The sequence below is a fragment of the Helianthus annuus genome, chromosome 5, assembly GCF_002127325.2.
Source record: "Helianthus annuus cultivar XRQ/B chromosome 5, HanXRQr2.0-SUNRISE, whole genome shotgun sequence".
Lineage (NCBI taxonomy): Eukaryota > Viridiplantae > Streptophyta > Magnoliopsida > Asterales > Asteraceae > Helianthus > Helianthus annuus.
The window spans coordinates 56,713,728-56,738,370 of NC_035437.2; positions in this window are offsets into that span (position 1 = coordinate 56,713,728).

Consider the following 24,643-nt stretch of genomic DNA (forward strand, 5'->3'; position numbering starts at 1 on the left):
CCAAAAAAAAAAGTGGCTTCAAGAAATTTAGGATCCATCATGTGAGCCCATAATGTGGTAATGGTTGCTAGTGGGCCCCAAATAAAAATCCAATGCCCATGACCAAACCCTTTTCAATCAAAACGGTAGAATTTTTTGTTTTACCACCCGCTAACATTACCTGCCATCATCCTTGTCATCCTCCACTTGTGCAGCCTCCAAACCTTAAACCAAAATAACTTGTGCAGCCCACATCAGTTTTCCATTCTCTCTCTCTGCGTTTATCAGCTGCCATAACAAGGAAGAAAACAAAACCTGGTCGTCTTCAACCGTCCGACATCCTTTACTCCCACCGTTTTCACCTTGTCGCCACCATAACCACCATTGTTCTGATCGGAGCAGCTGTTGTCGGCACCAAGGTTTTTCCGGCGGATGTTCTTCGTATAGACCCAACACCAGCGAACAACCTGCAGCCGAAACACATTCTTCGCATGAACTGGTTCTTCGGCAGAATCATTTAAACAGAAGGTTCTTCGTCAGACAGTTTTTTTTTCCGTCTGATATGGTTCTTTGCAGTGGTTTTTTCGCAGGGGGGTTCTTTGGCAAGGTGGGGGTTCTTCGTAGAGAGTTCTTGGTTGGGAGTTCTTTGGCTGATGCATGTTCTTCGTCCCTTGAAGTTCTTCGTGAGGTGTAGATACAAAGAGTTCTTCGAGAACATGTTTTTCGGCAGAAGCAATAATACGAAGAATATTCTTCCCAGTTTTTCGTGAGTGGGAGGTTCTTCGGTGGTCATCTGAAGAAACCCTCGTGTTTCTTAAACAGCCGCCACCCCCTTTCAAGAACACAGCGAAGAACAACATTTGTAGATCTGTGGATTTGACGAAATATGCCTCCATGGATGATGAAAACTTGATAATTTTGGTGTTAAACATAAAACCCAACCCTTGTGTATGGTCTGTGTCATCTACATCCATATTTTTCGGGTCCAGATCTGGGTTTTCTTCATGTTTACACAACTTTACATCTTGAACAAAACACCACAAAAATCATTGAACAAGAGCACATGTGACTTAGCAAATGGTTAGATTCACTAAGTCGGGTACCATGGCTCTAAGTCGTGTACCATGGCTCTGATAACAATTGTAAGTTCATAATTCGGACCGAAACCCTTGATTAGTGTGTGATTTTGTTCAAAGACGGAAAGATTAGAGACGGATAAAACAACTTTCATGTAAAAATTCGGTAGCATAACATTACAAACCGGCCGGATTACAAGCTAGGCGAACTATACCAAAAAAGCATACATCTAGGGAGAGATCAACAGCTGATCTCTCCCCCAAGTCTAAAACATTCAAATGTTGCAAATGACCAAGGGTTGGTATTTATAGCCATACCCCATTCACTTGCAAACACACACAGTCAAACGAATAACCCTTTCGTTTGACCACTTCAAACGAGCGGGTCTAAACACGTTCGTTTGACCGCTTCACTAACTATTACATAATCAGCATAAAATGTAGTGTAAACTATTCGAACAACATCGGACACAAAAACTGCACCAACACACTTACTACTTGAAACCGCATCAGCAAACTTTGTTTCCTTACCTTTAATTTCCGTTGCATATAAGTTCTGTTAACAATGTGTCACGTGTACCGCAAATAGGGCCCATCGAAAACAGGGTCATAACAGGTTAAATCTTAAATGTTTTCTGAAACTTTATTAAAAAATGAACTACTGAAAATTTCTTGAGGCAATTACCAGTGATGATGTAGTAATTATATTAATTTAAGTTTGCAAATATATTTTGTTTTAAAGATACTTTTTTTGCTTCTTGATGTTAAATTAATTTAGTTTCAGTCTTTTATAATTATTTTCAGATTAAATTTTTATTTGTTATAGGTTTTAAAAACTATTCATTTTTTTTCTTTTCAGGTTTAACTAAAATATAGTTTTGTTAAAGAAGATTAAATTTGAAATTTTTAAAATTAAATGTGAACAAAAACTGAAAATGCCATTACAAACTAAACTAAAAGGAAAAAATTATCATAAAAATAAATAGAATATGAGCACTTTTCTTCATCAATATAAAGATTCATGAATCACTAATAACAAGTTTGAAAGGATTAGATAAATACAATTTTTCATCATTTACCACAAACATTTAGAAATCTATCATAAAAGGATTTAAGATAACTACAACATTTATTTATAATCTTGCAGATTCATTTATGTGCTTGTTAATCAACTAAAGCTTAGAAAAATCGCGGTAACAACAGTTGTGGCCAGTTGTGCGTTTCTGCTTAGGAGACTCCTCCAAGAACTGTACAGCAAGGTAGGAGTCTCTTGACACCTTTACCAATCACGGTTCCACTAGATATTGTGGCAAAAACTTCATCTGCTACAACAGGTGTAAATTAAACAGCGACTCCACCGTCAACATCATAACCACCGCTTTACATGCAGCGTTCCTGCAGATCGAGATAGTTGGGAGTCTAGAATGATTTGTGGGATTCGCATAGGGTTTTCCCCTTTTCTGTTGTTCCTTTTTGATGGCTGGCCTTTAGGACCCACAGGTACTTTCTTGGAATCCTGATTCTTCACAAATTTCTTATCCATCTGTCTTGATGCTTTGTCCGGTTTTGGGTTGGATGAAGTTGATTGCTTTATCAAGAAAAATACACAAGAGTTGAATATTAATAAAATTAACCCTACCTAAGAATTATAAGATGGAACTAACTCTGTATAAAAGTTAGGCATGAAAGTAATGGTAAACACACGTAGATCTAAATTTAATTAAACAACGAAAACGGGAATAAAAATCTCGACTCGAATGCAATTGAAGACAGGATTTCATCCCTCTGCTCATCAGATATCAGAATCTAGAGCCTAGGGAGTATAACATACAACACGACAATCGAAATGCAGCAACAAATATTCTTATTCATACAGATCCACAAATTAATTTAGCAATATATGAACTTAAGAAGTTTGTCAAAATTACATTGTTAAAAAAAAATTGCATACAAAGATGCAAGAAAGCGGATCTCAAATCGTGTATGAAAATATTACAGAAATGAATATACTTATAGAGTCTCAAAAAAATACGAATTATGAGCACACCGATGGAATCAAGCAACAACTCTTTCCAATGAAACGAAGAGAAAAGGAATGATTAATCGAGGGCAGCTGCTGAAGAAGAACGTATCGTTGGAGACATCAGTCGGCGCTCTTATGCTTTCTAGGGTTTTGTATACTATCCATCTAAGGCCGTGACCCTTCCCAGAACTGTACAATTGTAGAAGACCCTGTTAGATTTATTAAACTAGTTATGTTTATGTTATTATATGCTATTCGGATATACATATATATTTAGAAACACTTATTAAGTTAGTTAATGATAAGTTTATGTAATAATCAAGGGATAAGCGGGAAAGCTTTTCAAATAACTGTAATGGACAATTACCCGCCAAATTCCCGAACCGCCAAAACGTTTATGTATAAATCGATGTCACCGGAACCAATGTTCGGTATCAAGACATTTTCAGTTATACTTGAATTGTCCAATTGTTCTGTTTTGAACTTCCTGCATTCATTTATTCATTTCTAGACATTCTTTTGTTCTATTCAATCATGAACATGAATGTATCCATATCTAAAACTTCCGCTGAAAACGTGAGTTCTCATCCCCAACATAGTGGTATGAGAGCTGTGTTGGGAAAGATGAACAAAACCGAAATTAAACCAAGTTCCACGTTACTCCCTTGTCAACACTGCACGGATGAGGCAAGAGAAAAAATCAAACGAAATCAGAGAGAAAAGACATGTTACTATTGTCGACAGCCGGGGCATAAGATTCACGCGTGTAAAAGGAAAGAAACCGATGAAGCGACACAGTTGATACGGCAAGCAGTAAATGAAGGAATACAGAGACAAGAAGGAGAGGTTAACAATCATCAGGAAATGGTTGTTGTTGGTACCGAAGGAGGGTTATGGAATGAAATTTGGTACGTAAGTTCTGTATTTAAACATCATATTGCCGGGAACTTGAACGTGTTTAAACGAATTAAACATATCATTGGGGCTGATACACGCACTGGTGAACATAATTTTTTGTTCACACGGGGGGTTGGATCAATAGAAATAAAAACCGGAAATGAAAACATGAGAATTCAAAGCGTCTTTTATTCACCGGAACTCGATCGGAATGTATTGAGTTTAGATCAATTGACGTTGCAAGGATTTACGGTCAAAAAGGCCGGTGATACTTGTAGAATTTATCCAATGTTTTCTTGTCCGGTTAATAACTTGTTCAATGGAACGAGTGGGATGACAAGAGAAGAGGAGATAGGATTACAGGAGAAACAAAAGATAATTGAAGAAAATGTTCTTGATGAAGAATTCAAGCAACGCTATTTGAATTCCTATTTCGAAGAACTTCATCTGTCTTCACAAGAGACAGACTGGAGTATCATGATTGTCAATGCTATGGAGTTCAAAGAATTCGAAGACTGCAGAGCCTTCATGAATCTATTGGACGATCGAGACTTTGTTCTCAAGTATAAACATATACTTGATTCAAAGTTTGAGGAATTGGTTAAATGGTTCTTATTCAATTACATGGGAATAAAAACTAGACCGGTTCCACCAATAGATTCATATATGAGGAAAATTAATCTACTGAGTTTGTATCTACTCGTGGCCATGGACGGTGGTTATCAAAATGTAACAACAGAGAACATTTGGCCTGCAATAGACAAAGATATGGGATTCAATTATGAAGATGGTGACTACATGAGAGTCACATATGCTGCATATCTTGACATCCTAGAATATTACTACAATTTCAAACAGGTTCAACAGAATATGCAGGACAAGAAGACAGTTCTGGAAGAAGGAACATCCACCAGTGGTCATCAAGAAAGTTCAAAGAATGCAGGAGTTACTAAACAAAATGCTGTCGAGATGGAACCTGTTGCCTTATTTGCAGGTGTTCACGATGAAGACTGGAATAAAGGAAAACGAAGGAAGCGGTTTAATTTCAACTATGCAAAATGGGCAATGGATGAAGCAAATCGGAGCGTACTGGATCAAGCTCGTAAACATAACCTAGTTTAAAGGGGGTTATGTTAGATTTATTAAACTAGTTATGTTTATGTTATTATATGCTATTCGGATATACATATATATTTAGAAACACTTATTAAGTTAGTTAATGATAAGTTTATGTAATAATCAAGGGATAAGCGGGAAAGCTTTTCAAATAACTGTAATGGACAGTTACCCGCCAAATTCCCGAACCGCCAAAACGTTTATGTATAAATCGATGTCACCGGAACCAATGTCCGGTATCAAGACATTTTCAGTTATACTTGAATTGTCCAATTGTTCTGTTTTGAACTCCCTGCATTCATTTATTCATTTCTAGACATTCTTTTGTACAATTCAATCATGAACATGAATGTATCCATATCTAAAACTTCCGCTGAAAACGTGAGTTCTCATCCCCAACAGACCCACGGTAGCTAGCCCCCACAACACACTTCACCATATAAGCATCAGGGTTGTAGGGCATATCACACTTGGAGTACCTTCAGATATCAAAAAATAAGCCCAATATGAACGTTGAACCTCATAAAATACCAAATTATATCATTTGCTAGCTAATTAATTAGATCAAAATCAAATTTTTTATCTTGGTTAAAATTCATCTTACACAGTGAGTGATATGAAAAAACAGCAACAAGCCCCGAAAAAATATATAGTAAATTGTAGATCCACAAATCGGCAGAAAATTTATATAAAAACTTCCTTAAATTGCCATAGATCTAGAAGGTTTTGTTAAAATAAATACAACATTTAATCGAATAACACTTACCTGAAATGAGATTGTCTTTCAAAATTGCAAAAACAGCCAACGATTGTTCTTCAACAGCCTGCGTGATAATACCAATTCTACGTCATTAAAAAAAAAGACTGAAATAAAACCAGAACCACTTTTTTAGTAGTGTAAGTGGTTCTTTGAGTCAAATGAGCCCGATGAGACGAAGACTCGTTGCCCTAAAAAATGAAATAAAATAGAATGTTAAGTTGTTAAGCCCTCACATGACATGCTAGTTTGATTCAAGTTTTCTGCCTTATATTTACAAGTTGTACAACTTATATGCATATGAACCACTTGAAGCTTTATGTGTTATTGTAAAAACTTTTTTAAAAAATCTACCAAAAGAATCAAAATAAATCTTCATTCATTTTACCAAAAAGTTACCGAAAATTTTCAAATTCTATTGAACCCCAACGGAAGGGCGTTAAAACTTTTTATCTTGGTCAAAATTCAATTTAAATGGAAAAAAATGAGACAAAAATTTACAAAATAGCAACAAGACTATGGTTCTTAAAAATCACAAGGAATACGTCTGGTAAGATAGGCAATTCACATGAAATATAAAAACCTCAAATCAATCCCCGAAGAAATATATAAGAAATTATAGATCCACAAATCGGCTCGAAATTTAAATAAAAACGTTCGATCTTAAATTTAAATATATAAGAAACTGAAGATTGTTAAAATGAATACAGAATTTAATGGATTAAAAGCTACCTGAGACTACATTGTCTTCTGAAATCCTCTGAACAGCCAACGATCGTTCTTCAACACCTTGCATGATGATACCGATTCTACGTCATGAAAAAAAAAAAACACAAAAGACTGAAATAAAACTAGAACCAGTTTGTTTCTGATCAAACTAAAAACGATATTGATGAAAAGAATTTAAAATCAAATACCACTTTCAGATGATTTTGCCATATCTAGAGGCCAGATTTCATCAATCAGAGGAGATAAAGCAGTAACCATAGATTATAATCTGACTGCTGCGGCCGCAGTCGATCGATCTGTGGAAAATTAAATATCTGACAAAGAAATAACAAGTAATAGGGTTTTATAAACAGTTTAACCTAGAAATATTTACAATTCTAACCGAATTCTTTTTCATTCCATCCCCTCCATTACTCCCATTTGTTTATTTCTTCTAATCTAATTGTTCATATCTTAAAGTAGTAATATTATGTCTTAATTTTTTCACCTAATTCTCTTTATCTAGGTGAATAAACAATTAATATGCGAAGAAGAAGGCGGTTAGCAGTAAAAGAAATGTGCAAAGTAAGAAAAAAAATCAGAGAGTGGTTTGGAATGGAAGTTTCCGCAATGAGTTCATTTTTTTAGAATCGGAAAGCCATGTGAGAAAATATGTAAGTTATTGTTGATACACAAGTTGTGCTCGGAAAATTAAACAACTATGTCATTTTGAATTAGATCTAAAGAGGGAGTGATGTTCGATATTGCATGTGACTTATAACTCACTACATGTTGCTACAGGTTGTTGACGCATATTTGTGAATGCGGCTCGGTTCGGTTCAAGACCGACATCGCAACATTCCTCGGTCGTGAGCCCCAGAGAACGACACAGGAGTCACCAAGAGCCGCGAGCGATCCGTTTGAAGGATGATGACGTCACGATGACACATCATGATGTCACAAAGACGTCATGATGAAGATATGACTTCAGCATGTGCTTTGGTGATGTGCATGAAATAATGGAAGCCACATGCATTTACTAAACTTGGTGATGTGCATGAAATAATGAAAGCCACCTGCATTTATGATGCGGGTCCGAGTGTGGAGGAGCGGGCCATCTTGTATTTAGAGGACTAAGATCGTGTAACAAAAGGGCTTCACTAAAATGGCTGTAACTTGGGCTACGGGGGTTCGTTTTGAGCGTGCGACTAGGAGAGGAGAAACGAACGTTAGTGTCAGTATCATCGGATTCATCATCTGAAGAATCAACATCCTCAACAAGGATTCTAATTTTGTTCAGCAGTTGATACACTCATATCCGTCGCTGACACATCCGAATCTGATGATACATCCTTTTTGTAACCAAGTCCAGCTGCGAATCCCTCAACATCTAAAGGAACACATGGCTCAAATTGAGGTTTATCCTCCTCATCAGGCATTGCGGTATAATTGTGTCTAACAGGTGGAGGACACTTCTTATATCCAATGCACGTGACATCATTCTTCTTTTTCTGTATGTCAATGATGTGATCCAACACATACCTAGAGTTTGAGTAACTATCTAACCTAAGCTGGATCGCCTCATTTTCACACTTGACATAGGCCAACTCCTTTTGTGCTTCCTCGAGCCTAGTGATGTAATTGTTTATAGCAGTTTGTTTTCTTGAAACTGTTTTTTTACTAGTTTGGACTTATCTTCCCTTAATGTGTCAATTACATTCTTAAATTCTTTTTCATGATTTTTATGGAACAAGTTGGCTTCTGTGCATTTTGAAAGATCCACGATCAACTTTTGATTGTGGATAAATACCACGTCATACTTGCTTTGCAAATCATCATATTTGCTTTGCAAGTCAGAAAATCTAGCACCTAAATCAACACAATTATCACACTAATCAGATTTAGGTTCATTGACACGTACCTGACTTGACGAACCGCCAACATTAGCCATAAAGGCTGGCTGAATGATGAGTAGAAGCACAATAAGCAGCTTGATCCACTAGAATTGATCTTCGGTCATTCCCTGCTTTAGCTTCACTCAAAAGCTCCTCAACATCTGCATCAATGGTCTCATGTAACACTTCATCTGTACCGTTTTCGCTTGAGCTTGAGGTTTCCTCATCTCAGCTTCCACTATAACCAGAACTGTCTTCATCTAAATATTCTCCACCACACGCTTGTTTTAGATCCCTGACAACATCAGCGAAACAAGCTATTCCACCCTGATCACCACTACCCAGTTGAATCGACCAGTCACAACCTTCATCAACTTGTACCACAAGAGCGCGGTTGTTGTTTGATGGGCCTACATAATGAGAATTGTTTGCAGGCATCAAGGCACATTCATTCCTAGTCTGATTCTAATTCTGTTGATTGTCTTGATTTCTGAACGGATTCTAGTTCCCATGCTGAGCTGGCTTTGTACATTCACGTTTGAAATGCCCCTGTTCACCACAGTTGAAACACTTGACCACTTGCTTATCGAACCCTTACTTGGTATCTTTCTTACTTTCCAAGTTGGTTCTACGAGTTCTTTCCATGAAGTCTTTTGCTCGCCTCACAACACTAGCAAATACCCACTTGATATCCATCAAATCCACTTCATCCTTATCTATCTGCTAATAATCTTCCTGAGTTAAATTGATGTTTCCAATTTGCCCTGCTACTAACCCACAGTAGGCGCTCACCAAGGTGTTAAACAGCTCCATATGTTCCTTTGCCACCGCAACACTCACTTTTGAGAAACTTGAAGTGTCTACCGAACTGTGTTTGGATTAGTTGATCGACCAGCATTGACTGTTGATGAAGTGTTTCCATAACAGGCTTGTTGTTGACCTTTGTAGTTTGGATCAAGAAATGATGGTACTCTAGTAGACTGATAGCTTTGCTCTAGGGCAGCTGGTTGTGGTGTTCCATACATATCGGTGCTCGAGACAAATGCCATTTGTAGTTGAGCAGGTTTTGCAACCGTGCTAGTACCTCCATAATTTCCGTAGTACATCTCAGCATTTTGTGGTATGAGCACTCTTTTTGCCATCCTGATTTCCTCTTGATTTTTGTTCTCCAAGAGTTGAATAAAATCATGGATGTTGGTTGTAGCTAACGTGCCATTATATTTCAGAATCTCCAAGAAACCACTCCATTGAGCTGGCAATGCATCGGCAAACTTTGCGACCACCTCTTCCGGAGTTACCACAACCCTAAAATTACCCATTTTGTTGGTGCATTTATGTGTCTGTAAATTTGTCTTGTTTACGTTGTATGTTATTTAGTCTTTTGTTATCGAGTCTGTAAGTTCCGTCAAGTCCACCTAGTCGGATATCCTCCTATCCTACTTGGTATGACATTTTGTCTCTGTATTTGTAAGGTTTGTTGGACACATGCTTGTGTGCATAGTGTTTAACTATAGTTTGTAGTTTCTTATGTCTTCTGTTAACTTAGTAATATCTACTGTCCTTGTTTAGAGTTTGACGATGGTTCTATCTTCGTCAAACTCCTGCTTAGCGAACCTTCAAGCTTCGTCATTGTTTGTGTGTGACGAAGGTTCTATCTTTGTCACACATTAACCTTTGTCTATCAAGGTTCGTCCCTAGACAGTATATATAGTTTGGTATGTCTTACAATTAAGGAATGAGAGCATAGAGAGACTACTACTGAGAGTTTATCATTCAAGCATTGTGTGTATATGTTTGATGTTGTTCTCATCCTTTTAATCTAAAGTGAATCTTTGGTTATCTGTTGTGTTGCGTGCATTGCATTGTTTGGTTTGCACCGTCACGTGGATTCCGCACTCGTGACTGTGTTCATGATTAACAGGGATTAGGTCTTGTAATAGATCCTCTGAGAAAAACGGACCTACAATTGGTATCAGAGCGTAAGGCTCGATTTCTTGTTGAAAACCGAGTTACCTGTGTGATTTTCGAGTGGGTTTTTAAGGTCTTTCTTGGTTAAAAAATCCAAAACCCAGTTGTGTATCATGAAGTTCTTATTTTAAAACTTGAAAATCTGATGTTATTTGGCGTTGTTTTGCTTAAAACTTGTTTAAAAGGGTTCGAGATTATCATAGGTACATGTTGGTTTTAGTTTCGACGTTAAAAATTGTGTTCGGAAATTTTTCCGGTGTATGTTTTGGTCGGAAAACTCATCGAGTTCATCCATGTTCTTCAAAGTGTTCTCCAAAAGCTGTGGTTTGATCTTTGGGTGCATGAATTATTGAAGTGTTTTTGTTATAATATTATTTGTTTGACTTTTGTGTCTAAAAGCATGATGGGTTGTTGAAAGTCTGTCTTTCAGTAATGGTTGTTTGAAATTTGTGGGCAATTGTGTCATTAAAATATCATTGTTTTAAAATTGTTGTCCTTGACAGTTGACAATTGACAGGATAAGATCTTTGGTTTAAAAAAAAATTCAACAATACTTATCACAAATACATCTCACAAAACAGTGGGAGTTAGTTTAGTGGACTTCAGTTAAGTAGGCAAATCATTCTATATTCACGAAAAAAAAAATTATCTTTGTCATTTTTGTGGGGTTGACGAAGAATCAAGTTTCGTCACAAAATTCTTCGTCGCCCGTACTTGTCACATTTATAATAGAAGCATTAAAAATCAATCTTAACTATTTACTTTGAGTGTTTTAAGTAGGTATTATTGTTCATACAGCTGAAATGAATAGAAACATTTTTTCCTCCAGTGACAAATGTAAATCCTTTTGGATTTGTGCCCGAACAACCTCAACCTAAACCTCATTTTGATACAAGAGCCTGGTTTCCTAAACCACAAGTTGTTACCCCCTCACTAGAACCTAAATTTGATCCTAGTGCCTGGTTCCCTAAACCACAAGCCGTTGCCCCCCAACTCAACCAAAATTTGATTCGAGTGCCTGGTTCCCTCAACCTCAACCTCAAGTTACTCAATCTAAACCTCAATTTGATTCGAGTGCATGGTTCCTGTAATCACAACCTCAAGTTGCCCAACCTCAAAAAGGCAACCAAAATCCTTTCAGAAATCAAACAAGTACATCCACGTCAAACTCAAATCAAACTGATGAAGGGTGTGACTGGTTCAGAAGGTGAACTTCGTGAAATCAAGATGGACTCATAAAATTGAAACTTTTGAAAACAAAACCAACGTGGATTTTGTTAAAAAAAAAGTAAAATTTTGAAAAGAAACAGTCAAAACAATTATACACAACACACAAACGGTTGTGATGTAGGACCAAGTACCTCATGATCATGAAGTTCATCATCAAGCTCTTACAGTTATGATACTCTGAGGTTTGTTGAGCGGAGATCATACTTTGAATGCTGTGAGTATGGACACATTGTCAGAAATTGTCCATATCTCATGAAAGGAAAGGCAAAACTTGATGTCCCAGGTGGTACCAGTTACCATAAAAGATCTGTTTCATCAAAACAGGACCCTCGTCATGTTAAACAACGAGAAGTGAAACAGAAAAAGAAACATAGAAAAGAAGTTGAAAAGGTTTTAAAACCAGAGGTTTTTCAAACAAAATCTGTTAAATCGGATGTTAAAAATGAAAAACAGAAACAAATTTGGAAACCAAAACTGGTAACTGTTTCCGGGGGAGCTCAATCTATTCCAAATTATCGCAAAGTTGAGATAACTTTCGTTGATGAACAAGGACGACCCAAGTCAATGAAGGCTTGGGTCCCCCTCTACAACTAATCTCTCAGTGAGTGTGAAGGATGTTACAGGAGGAACTATTGATAGTCTTAGGATTGTTGATAGTGGGGCGTCCATGCACAAGATCGGTGACAAAAGGCTCCGAAACATTGTTATATCTAGGAGTTGTTGCCTTTGATGGAGAGAAGAAAAAGAAAAAAAAGTCAAAAATGTCTGATGAAAGAAATTGAAAGCTTCGACAAAATGAAAAATCATTCCAAACTTTGATTGTTAAAGACTTTAATCGGGTCCCCAGGATAGATTCAATCAAAATGTACGCACCTGTAGCACGCCTGAAGTTCAAAGTCGAGAAGATGAACGTGCAGTGTACATTTCTCGACGGTGAAATTGAAGAGAATGTGTTAGTTGAACAAACCAACCGGGTGTGCGGATGCCTTTGCGTGGATTGAACAACCGCACACTACTTTTGTAGGAGAAAGATAAAGACCTTCGCTAGTGCAATGTAGAAGACCAGCTGGACCCAGAGGTCTATGATCTTGTTGATGTGAAGAGATTTCTCAGTAGATACAAAATCGACCTTGAAATCCACACCTGGTGGATATCCAGTTTGGGAGAGGACTCAGATTCCTAGCAATGCGTGAAGCAGTTGCAGGATACGGTTTTGAATTTCTAATCTCTCTTTTACTTGTCGATATTTAAGCTGCTTTATGAATTATTATTATCATACAGCACTCTTTGATCTGACACGTTGAACTCGAATATCACCTCACACGTGATTGTTTCACTATGAAACTCATCAACGTTGTCATGGTCCACACCGATTACCAGAGTGCCAACTCATTTTTCCTAAATTTGATAAATGATTTCTGATTAACTTAATTTTGGTAAACGGGATTGAGGTAAAACATGAGTTAACCAACATCGGGAAATCCTTTTTGTAAATACCTTTGTTTTTTTAATTTATCATAGTTTGTTGATTTTAGGGGGAGTAAATCCAAAATTTGAAAATTCAAAAACATCAAAAAATGTCAAAAAGGCAAAAATATTGGAAAAACAAAAATGAGTTTCCTGGCGAGAAAAAGAGAAAATGATAGTACATCAGTGATCTGTCTAAACCTCTTTAAACTGGACTTAAAATGAAAAATATGTTAAGCAGCTCTATATAAGATGTATCGGTAGGCTCACAATCATTTTAAAGCGTGCAGGGTGATATAAATCTTAAATCGACTAAAGACCAGGTGGGAACCGCACATTGGCATATGGTCTTAGTACTGAAATTTCATTTGAGAGATTTTCGAGGTTCTGAGATATGCGGTCTTTATGTTGTTTATCATCTGGGTATCATGGTTGTATCTTTTACGGAAAAATAATGGAGACGAAGTCTAGATCTTCCATGATACTATATATACGTGTACATATTGCATACGACCTCAATAAGTGATCAGCATTCACATGTCCAATCAAAATAAGTGATAATATATCACAGATTCTTTGTGGGAGTCAAGTTCGTCTATTTGCTGTACGTTAGTACTGACCTATTCACGTACTTGCTCCTGTGCCCTCATGCATCTGAAAATCAAGTTCCTCCTCAATAAGTGATTCTTTCATATAGGGCTTGTTTTCAATAAAAAAATAAGTGAGTTTCTCACATCTTTTATACGGTCAAACGGATGATAAGCGTTATACTAATCGGTAAGATGAACTCTCGTGCATACCTTGATACGGGAATGTGTCGTGTGTGGATGAACACCGGTCGGTAAGTATAAATCATACATTAATCGTATCCCCTAACCGCAAGTACATCTGATAAGTTGAGCTTATGTGGACAACAATATCGATAATCGTTATAGGATGCTTATCTAAATGTTAACTAATTGAACCACACGAGTGTTTTAGCGTGACCGTACACTGATATGATTCTCTTACCCTCGAAACTCACAAAAAGAATGTCTGTAAATATTTATTGTATTTATTTATTTCTGCATTATATATTTATTTATTGCTTTCCATCTTTACGTTTAAAAAATGAAAAATATTAAAAAAAAGATTTCAGGTGTGTTTTAATCTAAATTTTATAAAAGCCAAAAAGATTTTGCTTCTAGTTTACTTTTGATTGACCGATGTTGGAACTCGAGTCTATCCTACCCAAAATCCTGATTGTAAGCCGGAAAATAATTGCATCTTCATAAAATAAACGGTCGAAATTTGCAACTTTTGAAAGTTAAAAACCAAAATTGAATAATTTTTTAAACTTTCAAACTATCGGATGGTAGTTGATAGAAAACTGGTCACATGTGTGTCATTTGTTTATGTTAACTGTATTCCCAGCAGTTATTCTCATTACGTGTGTAGCTTTCTTGTATGTGAAGATGCGACATTCAAACCAGCTAAAGGCGAAGAGAACGTATTAGATGACAAGCTTCAGAATGAAGACACGACGTGGAGGCACTCAAAAGATAAAGGTGATCGAGTTGCCGCTGACCTCTCATCAATGCCACAGGGATCTAAAGAATTGAAGATCAACAGATTCACGAGCATAACTCAAGGGAGAGTTTATTTTAAGGGGGAGTTTGTTAACACACTTCCTAAATGAAAAGAGGAGTTTGCTGCTACACTTTCTACTTGCGACACGTGAAGACTTTGCAGATCCTACGACAAGAATGAATGAACCATCACGAGATGGAGAACGAAACGAGTAGAAGAACGAGTTTGTTGATGCATATTGTGTGGACACGGATCGTTCCGGGATCGTTCCAGTTTGACTCGGATACGAAGTAAAGGCCGAAGTCAAGATATCCTCCTATCTTGACTCGGTACGTTGTTTACTTTGTAATGTACGATGTAAATGCAACTGCGTGTGTGCAATATGCATATTAGTGTGTTAACTGTTAAGTTGTTTGCTGTTGTCAAAGTTCCCCATGGTGAAGTTTAAAGTTCCCCATGATGAACTTTAAAGTCCCCCATGATGAACTTTAAAGTTCCCCATGATGAAGTTTAAAGTTCCCCATGATGAACTTTAAAGTTCCCCATGACGAAGTTTAAAGTTCCCCATGATGAACTTTAAACAGCAGATACTTCGTCAAACCTGCAGTATATATATAGCAACAGAAGGCAAACATTGGTGTGCAAGTCTGAATAGAGACTAGAGAGAGATAGCACAGTGAGAGAGAATACACTGTAAAACACACACACACTGGGAGTTTATAAGGAGATCTTGTAAACGTTGCTTTGTAACCATCATACGTTTTAATACATTTGAGTGTTAAACGTTGAATCTTTGTGTTGTATTTATCTCTCGCTCGGTTTGCGTCGTAACGTGGATTCCGCACTCATTACGGTATTCGAAACAAGATCTCGTAGTTGTCCGGCGATCTGAAAACGGACCTACACATTTCACATAGCAAATGATAATATCGACTTGTCATATCTCCCAGCGACTCCCTTTCCATACACATGAAGCTGTCGAATTCCTTTTTGAGCAGATCATGTCTCAGCTTGCGTGACGACTTATTTCCTTGACCTCTCGCCTTTAACGCATCCCATAAACTTTTTGTCGTTTTGAATCCCACAAACTAATGATAATTATCTTTGTTTAAGGCTTGAGTTAGAATGGAAAATGCTTTCTTTTCTCAATCATATGCCTTTTTATCATCGACCAAAAGATCCGCAAATGTCGCAGCATTGGAACCGGCTTCTTCAAGTGCTTGATCGAATTCCGTGATAAAAGACAACCACAACTCCGTGTTTTGCCCAAGAATATACGTATGAAATCTCTCTTCCCAACCGGGACACTCGTCCATATGCATGAGCTTTGGTGGGCGGTTGTTACTACCAGTTTCATTTTGGCTCAAAAGAAGCTTTTGAATACTTTGGTTTTGGTTTGTAACAAAGGCCCACTGATTTGCTGTAATTGAACTCCGTTGTGCCGATGACGAGGGTGTGGTAGTTTGAGCCAACGAAGGTACAGAACCTTTACTCGTATACATATCCACATTAGGATCAGGTTTCCAACCCCACCAGTCTGAACTCATGATGAAAAGAAAATAACCAACTTAAAAATAGTTTTGAATCTTCTATGAATGAACCAATTTGGACGAAGAACCAACTATATGTTGAAAAACGTTTTGCTTTGAATGAGACAGAAGGGGGGTTTTCACCAAATAAGACAAAGAGGGTGAAAAATGGGTTCTTCGTGAGTTGTAATTCTAATTGAAAATAGAAAAAGACAAAATACTTGGTATATTGTTGACTCAAAATAGTTCTTCGTTGACCAAGTCATTCTTGAATTTGAAAACAAGTGAAGAATGTCTTTCACCAAATAATGTCAAATGTCAGAGAGTTGGTTTGGACAGCTTTTTCAAACAACCATACTTCAAAACCAACTTTTTTTAAGCAAACATTATTTGAAAGACCATATTTTCAAACAATTAATATTTTATCTTTCAATAATGCAACACATAAAAGAACAGAAGAACTCGGATGACTTTCTGAGTTATTTTTTCCGGCCAACAGTTTACCGGAAAAATTGTCGAGCTAAAACTTTAACGTCGAAACTCAGAACAACTTCTAACTCTGATAATCTCCAATGATTTTAACAAGTTTTAAACTAGATCAACATCAAACAACACAGATTTTCGAGTTTTAAAACAGAATTTTCATGAAACACAACTAGGTTTTTGACTTTTAACCAAGAAAAACTCAAAACCCACTCGAATATATCATCGGAAACTCAGTTTTCAACATGAAATCAAGCATATAGCCACTGATACCATTTGTAGGTCCTTAGAGGAGGATCTAGAACACCTTTCATTGTTATCGAAAACACCCGCAAGTGTGGAAACCAAACGGGTATTCAAACCGAGCAAAGGACACAATATACAAGACAAGGATTCAAAGTTTCAAGCTCAAAGGTATATTAATCAGTAGAGTTTCAGTATAAAGATTATACAAGAAATATCTCAATACTCTCTGGTATGTGCTCTCTGCTTAATCTGTTTGGCTGCAAGCCTTTTTATAATCACCTTATCCACTGCCACCGTAAAACCTACTGGGCCTGATCCAAAGCCCACGAAAAACCCAGATCCACGAAGAACTAGAGGTTCTTCGTGAAGGAGTTCTTCACTAGAGGGTTCTTCGCCAGTGGGTGGTTCTTCGGCTGACATGATGTTGGTGCATATGTCTGTCGACTTCGTCTTGTATCGAGTCTTGTATTAGATTAGATAGATCAGGGTACAAAGTACGAGAAAAATGGAAAACTTGTTTAATGGGCTGTAACACCTCGAAAATTTGTGTCCAATAAATAAACGACACGTGTCACTTACGACAAAAGTATGGTAAACCCAGATTCAATTAAAAGATGTGTGGTAGGATTTTTTTTTTTGACATGTCAACATGTTAACTTATACCTCTGATCGACTTCTTCATAAATCCCAAGACCCTAGCATGATTAATAAACATCTAGTATACCTTAATCCGATAATTACTAATAATAAAGGATGTCCAAGTTTACTAATTTGGATCATATGAAAATAATGCTCAATAAATCATTCATAGAGAATTTTATCCTTATGCAAGCCAATGATTCTGCATGATAGAGAAGATAACTGTCCAAGCATGGGTTAAAGGCATTGTGCTGAAAAATTAAACCAGAAATCATGCATTGCAAGTTGTCCGTTCAAATCATGAAAGGTTATTTTTTTTTGCTTCTGACCAAGGCTTACGGACTGCAAGGGTCCTGCCTTACGGTCCGTAAGGTGCAAAAGGGTAAAACGTTTTCTCTGTCAAAGGCTTACGGACCGCAAAGGCCCTGCCTTACGGTCCGTAAGGAACGTCCAGCGACAGAAAGTTGGTTGTTGGCTGTTATAACAGTTTAACCGACTTAGTAAGATATTTTCAGAGACATGGGCGACCCCTAACCTTTCCTAGACACTAGGAAACACTTGTAAATGATCTGGATCACCCCATAGACTTAGTTGTCACCATCTTGGAGGATTTAGAATACTATAAAAGGCCAATGAGTTGCAACCAAGTTCTTCACACCTTCATTCTGCTTTCTGATCATTTCTGAGGCTCAAGCATTCTCTCTAAGCTTCACAAGTCGTGCATAGGACCTTGTAAGTATGTTTAACCCTTTGTGGTTTAGTTTTTGCTTAGTTATAGCTTAAAAGTCAATCCGTCGTAATTAACAATTGACTTAACGGTTAATCACAAATGGTCCAGTGATTGATCGAAACAAAGGTAGTTATATGTTAGTAATCATGTGGGCTTTAAACCCTCAAAAGGGCACCCTCTGATTCCCACTCTAACTAGTCCGAATGTCGAGTCAAACTTGCCTAGAAAAAAAGTCAACAAAATGTTAACTTTCGATTTTATGCATAATCAGTAATGTAGATGGCGTGTAACCTATTTTAACACTCATACAACATGATAATAAGTATTATAAATGGTCTAAGCTTGTTTGATCCGACCATTTTCTGTTTTGACCCGGTTCGGAACCGAAAGTCGCAAAACTTTGACTTTTGCTTTGACTTCAGCTCTGACCCGTTATGGTATGATTTAGATATGCCTTAGGACTCTCTTAGGACCAGGTTACATGATGGTATAACCCTCTGTGACCGGTTCGTTGTTTGTCCGAGTCTTTCGCACATTTCCGTTAAAAGCTTAAAAGTTGACCATAACACCCTTTTTACTTTAAAACGAGAATTTTGGATATGTGAAAGGACAATAACCTTAGTTACTGATTTCTAAGCATGTCCCTATAATTTCACGTCAATCCGAGGTCTAGAATAGGAGTTATGCTAAATAGCGCAATTATGGAAACTTTAGTAATTAAAAGGCGCATTTAGTAATTAAAGATTTTTAATTATTTTTAACCTGCTCATAACTTGCGGTTATGGCATCGATTCGGTAATTACCGAATATACCCTTTTCGGACATAACTTGAGTTCTACATGGTATTTTGACCCGATTCCAGTTGCTACTAATTTTTAAATAATAAATAGAGTATTTAGGACTTTATAAACTGTTCGGAAAACTCAGATTTCCTGTAGAACTCGGAAACCTCTTTTATAATCTTTAAAATGACAGAAATACCCCTACGGGGTGTATATTGGATTTAAACTCGTTATGGGCATTAAGGAAGGTATCCTACCGATACCACAACCTCTTTAAAGCATATTGACTTAGGAAACCTGTGTAGGACTCTTACGGTTACCCGTTCCGCCTTTTCCGCGCACAGTTCGGTTTATGTAACTAGTTTACATAAACTAGCCGAAACGGGTCAAACCTTATCGTTTATACTTCAAAATCCAGAATGTGATTATATTACCCACATAAAACAAGTCCTCAAACTTGTTGGGTCCAAATCACATTCCATTCCCAGTTTTCTCCTTTCACGCGATTAAACCGTAATTATCCTTCGAAACTGACCGGTCTAAGCTAAGGCTAAATTAAAGACCCGTTAGGATTCTAATAGGTTGTTATAAACCTTCGTTCCAGAATAGGAGACCAGTATAAGATACTTACATTTGTTTATTGAGGTCATTACTTGCTCAAGTAAATACTTTTAACTTATTTTCCGTTATACGGGCTTGGGTTACGGAATATAAAAATACCGCTTGGTCGGGCAATTGACCCCAACTCATTAGTAGTTGGGTATTATCAATGTGACCCGTTTAAAAATTCGTTTTGTTGGCTTTACGCCTTTGGGAGCTTAATGACCATGTCCCGGATATCCTTGGCAGCATTTTACGAAATGGCCACGACCTTGACACGCGGGTGTAGGCGTACACCCGCCAATGTGTCCATAACTATAAAGGTATAACCGTTGGTTTTCCCGCCACGGTTTTATGCTATGTGGTGTGTCAATTAACCTTAAACCCGGCACGACCCGAGCGACCGAACGCATAGTGAACATGTAATTCTTTTACAAGATTCAATTGATAAATTATCCCAAGTTATAAAGAGTTTGTGCCTTGTGCATTCAAATCAATTTTTTTTATTAAACATTTTACAAAAGTGTCGGTTGAATGTATTTACCAGTGTAAACTGACGTATTTTCCCCAAAAAGATTAAATGCAGGTTCTACACGTAATAGGCTGGCCACTCCTTAGGATCGTTAGAGTCTCGCAAACTTGGGATGTCGTTATCTATTGAACAATATTTTTCTATTTTATTTTGATCCCCTGTGGATTCATTTCAACTACTTGTGATACTTGGATATTACATTTGATGGTTGAAAAATAATCTATCTTTATGCTTCCGCTGTGCATTTAAATGTTGTGTGGTTTGACTATATTGTTGCCAACTTCGTCACGGTAATCCCCCACCGGGCCCGCCGGTGAAACACGTTGTGACAGGTTGGTATCAGAGCCAACGTTGAGTGATTAAACACTATCCTCATGTGTTTAATCTCAATGACACAATTGCACATACTCGAGTCTAGACAAGAACATAGGACAAATTCGAATTGTTATTCCAGTTTGTCTTTTATTGTTTATTGTGATTTAAAAATTTGTTAAGCAGGAAATATGCCACCAGCAATTAGAAGAGGAGGAAGAGCAATTAGAAGAGGAGGAAGAGGCAAAGGGCCGATCACTACTCATAATGATCACGAGGCCGGACCTTCACATATGCGAGCTCCTTCCAGCACAAGAAGTGAAGAACCTCAGGGGCGTAGAAGGAACCTCTTTGAGCCCGCAAGACGGTCTACCTCACACAGTTCGACACCTTCATACCGTCACTCTTTTGGACCAAATTCGGGAGAACGAGCCCAGTAACCCTCAACCCTCGTTTATACCTCTCGAGCATTCTGTTTCGCACCGTTCTTATGGCGATCCTACTCCTTTCTTTCAGGGCCAGTTCAACCCGGCTGATTATGTTCGAGAACCTATAGGTTATAACCCTTTAGGACCTGAAGACCATTTCTCCGAAGATAATGCGATGGATATGGACGAGGACACAGATCCCATAGAACCTGCAAGAGGTATTCCCAACCATCCTATCGAGATCTCTGATGGGTCATCCTTTCAAGGAACACCCTATCAGGGTCCCGACAGTTACCAGGCGAGGTTTAACCAGTGCGAGTGGTACTTTACACCCTCTCACCATTCATCACCTCACCAGCAGCAACAGGAACAGGATCCTTCCGAGGATTCGCGTTTTGTGGCAGTTACGCCACCGCCTCCACCGCCACCAGTTCATCAAGCACCTCCAGATCCGCCAAGGCGTAGAAGATCAGGCGCGCGGATGTCCACCCGAGGAGGGGAATTCCACTTTAGCACCCCTCGCCACTCGAGTGCAAGTCATTATCTGCCGTTGCCCGAAGAACCACAATTAGGTGAACCTTCAAGCCACCCTGCAGAGGTGAATTCTGCACTAGTTGCACCACCTCCACCACCATTCGGCTATGATAACCCGATACCTTCGTACGCTGGTTCCACCGCGTACAACCCGTTTGAGTTGCCGACTCACACTCACTATAATTATGCGGATGCCGACCCATACGTGGTAGCGGCCAATTACAACGCTCTCCATCCCGAAGGACCTTATGGAAATCCTTGGGGATTAGGATACGCAGCTCATGGGTATCCAGCACCTAATAGAACCCGGTTCAACAACCATCGCAGCAGCCACGATTTTCCCCACCGGAGCAGGAAGAGATCCTTCACCGTTTAAATAGGGTAGAACGAGACTTTGAGCAAGAACGTAAGAACAATCGTGGATTCCTTAAAGGCCTAGCAAACCTGTTAAAGGGGAAGAAGAAGCGAGATCATTAGTCTTTATATGTTCTATTGTATTTCCTATTTTAATCAAGTCCCTGTGTGGACATCTATTTATTTTAGTCCTTGTGCGGACATCTATTTGTTTTAGTCCATGCGTGGACTTTTCTTTTGTCCCTGTGCGGACATCTATCCTTGTATTTGGACCCTGCGTGGACTTGTTTTCTGTAAACCTCTGCGTAGGTATTTCTCTATTAAAAGTCCCGTTTAGGGCAGTGTGTATTCATTATTAGGATTAATGGAATGTTAAGTTTATAAATTTCATTTCTGTCATTTTAATGCACTATTATATGAAATAAATAATTCAAAAATCATTCCTTTTAAATTAATCTGCCTAAATAAAGAATCTTAAGAGTGAAACCTAGCCTGGTGTCATTATAAGACCCGACCAAGATGGTAAGACCTAATTAAAAGATTCAGACTCTGGTTAACCTCTGTAAACATGTTAACATTCCTGGCAGACATGATTGGTTAAAATCACACGTGTCATCTTACTCAAGGATCCTTTTAAGGATTCCAAAAACCTAAATTTAATAATTTATAAATCATGGGTTTAAATCATCAGTTAAGATGATCACTTATCAGACATCCATTAGTGATGTAGTGCCTACGGGCCATACTTATTGTCATATAAGACAACAGACAGTCATAGTCTATGACTCCCTGTCAGAAAAGGTAAAAGAACTATGGTTCAAACCTTCATGCCTTAATTCTCTGAAATCCTGGCTGATAAAATAACACGTCCTTATGACTAGGCTTTGTGCCACTAACAATATTGTTTGTAATTAGGATAAGTTATATTCAAATCCTAAATGAAGGTGAGTAACAAATTAACCAGATATGGTCTATGTTTACCATGGTTAATGAATTGCCATAAAAGAAAATTCCATAATAAACTCCTAAATAAAATTCTGTCATATTCTTTGTAGCAGATCAAGATCTCAATGGCTGACCCAAATGAAGTTAATAGTCATTCAAAGGAGGATGACAACGATAACGCCCAAATTAATATAACGGGCACTGAATTGAACGCTTTGGTAGACAACGCTGTGAAGACGGCCTTAGATCGGCAATATGAAGAATACATCGAGTCTCGAAGCAAGACCTTATCTACACCACACTCAAAGCCAAGAACCCATTCTAAATCTCACAGCAAACCACCCTCGACCCCGTCTAAGCCTAAGAAGGATGACGATCGACACTCATCAAATGAGAATAGTGTCCATCCCAAGAAATTAGTGTTCACTGATGCACCTCGCGCCAAGGGTTGCACGTATAATTACTTTGTTTCCTGCAAACCCCGAGATTTTACAGGGGAAAAAGGCGCGGTGGATTGTATGACCTGGTTAGACGAAATGGACACTGTCGTGGACATCAGTGGTTGTGCTGCGAGAGATGTGGTGAAGTTTGTATCGCAGTCGTTCAAGGGTGAAGCCCTAGCATGGTGGAGATCATTGGTTCAAGCCTCTGGGAAGGCTGTTTTATATAGCATGCCATGGGAGGAATTTATCGCTCTCATTAAAGAAAATTACTGCCCTCAGCACGAGGTTGAGAAGAAAGAGTCTGATTTCCTATCGTTGGTCATGAAGAACCTGGATTGCCAGGCATATCTCACAAGTTTCAACAGTCTGTCGAGATTGGTTCCATACCTTGTGACACTGGAACCCAAACGGATCGCGCGTTTCATTAGGTGTTTGGCCCCAGAGATAAAAGCTAGCGTGAAGGCTTCTAGGCTTGCTACCTTTAGATCCGTGGCATATATATCTCTGTCTCTCACACTGGATGCAGTGAGGTAGAGATCATTGAGAAATGCTGATAGTGAGAAGAGGAAACGTGAAGATGATGATTCACGTAGGTCTAACAAGAAGCACCGGGGGAATCGTGACCACAAGATGGGGTCAGAAAAAAAGAAGAATGACCGACAGTCGGGCGACAAGCCCATGTGCAAGGTTTGTCAGAAGCACCATTTCGGAAGGTGCATGTATGAAAAGAAATCCCAGCCGAAGGCATGTGGGATATGCAAGTCCTCTGAGCATAGGACTCTTGAGTGCAAGAAACTCAAGGATGCAACTTGTTATAGTTGCAACGAAAAAGGGCACATTAAGACTAACTGCCCAAAGATAGTGAAGAAGGCTGAAGAACGGAAAAAGACCAATGCGAGGGTCTTTCAGATGAATGTTCAAGAGGCTATCCAGAACGACAACGTCATAACCGGTACGTTTCTTATCAACGATGTATTCGCAAGAGTGTTATTTGATTCTGGAGCAGATAAATCCTTTGTGGATGATAAGTTCTGTGAGTTGTTAAAATTGCCTGTTAAAACCTTGAATGTGAAATATGAAGTAGAACTAGCTGATGGGACTATGGGAACAGTCTCAACTGTTTTAGATGGATGTGTTATATCTATTAGGAATCACTCATTTCCTTTATCCCTGTTACCCTTTAAACTCGCTGGTTTCGATGTAGTGTTGGGTATGGATTGGTTATCGCATAACCAAGCCCAAATTATGTGCAACAAGAAACAAGTGGTAATCAAGACTCCGTCTGGAGAACCACTTACCATTCAGGGAGATACTCGACATGGATTACCTGCACAAGTGTCTATGCTGAAGGCATCCAGATGTTTGAAGAAATGATGTGTCATTTATATGGCACAGGTGACT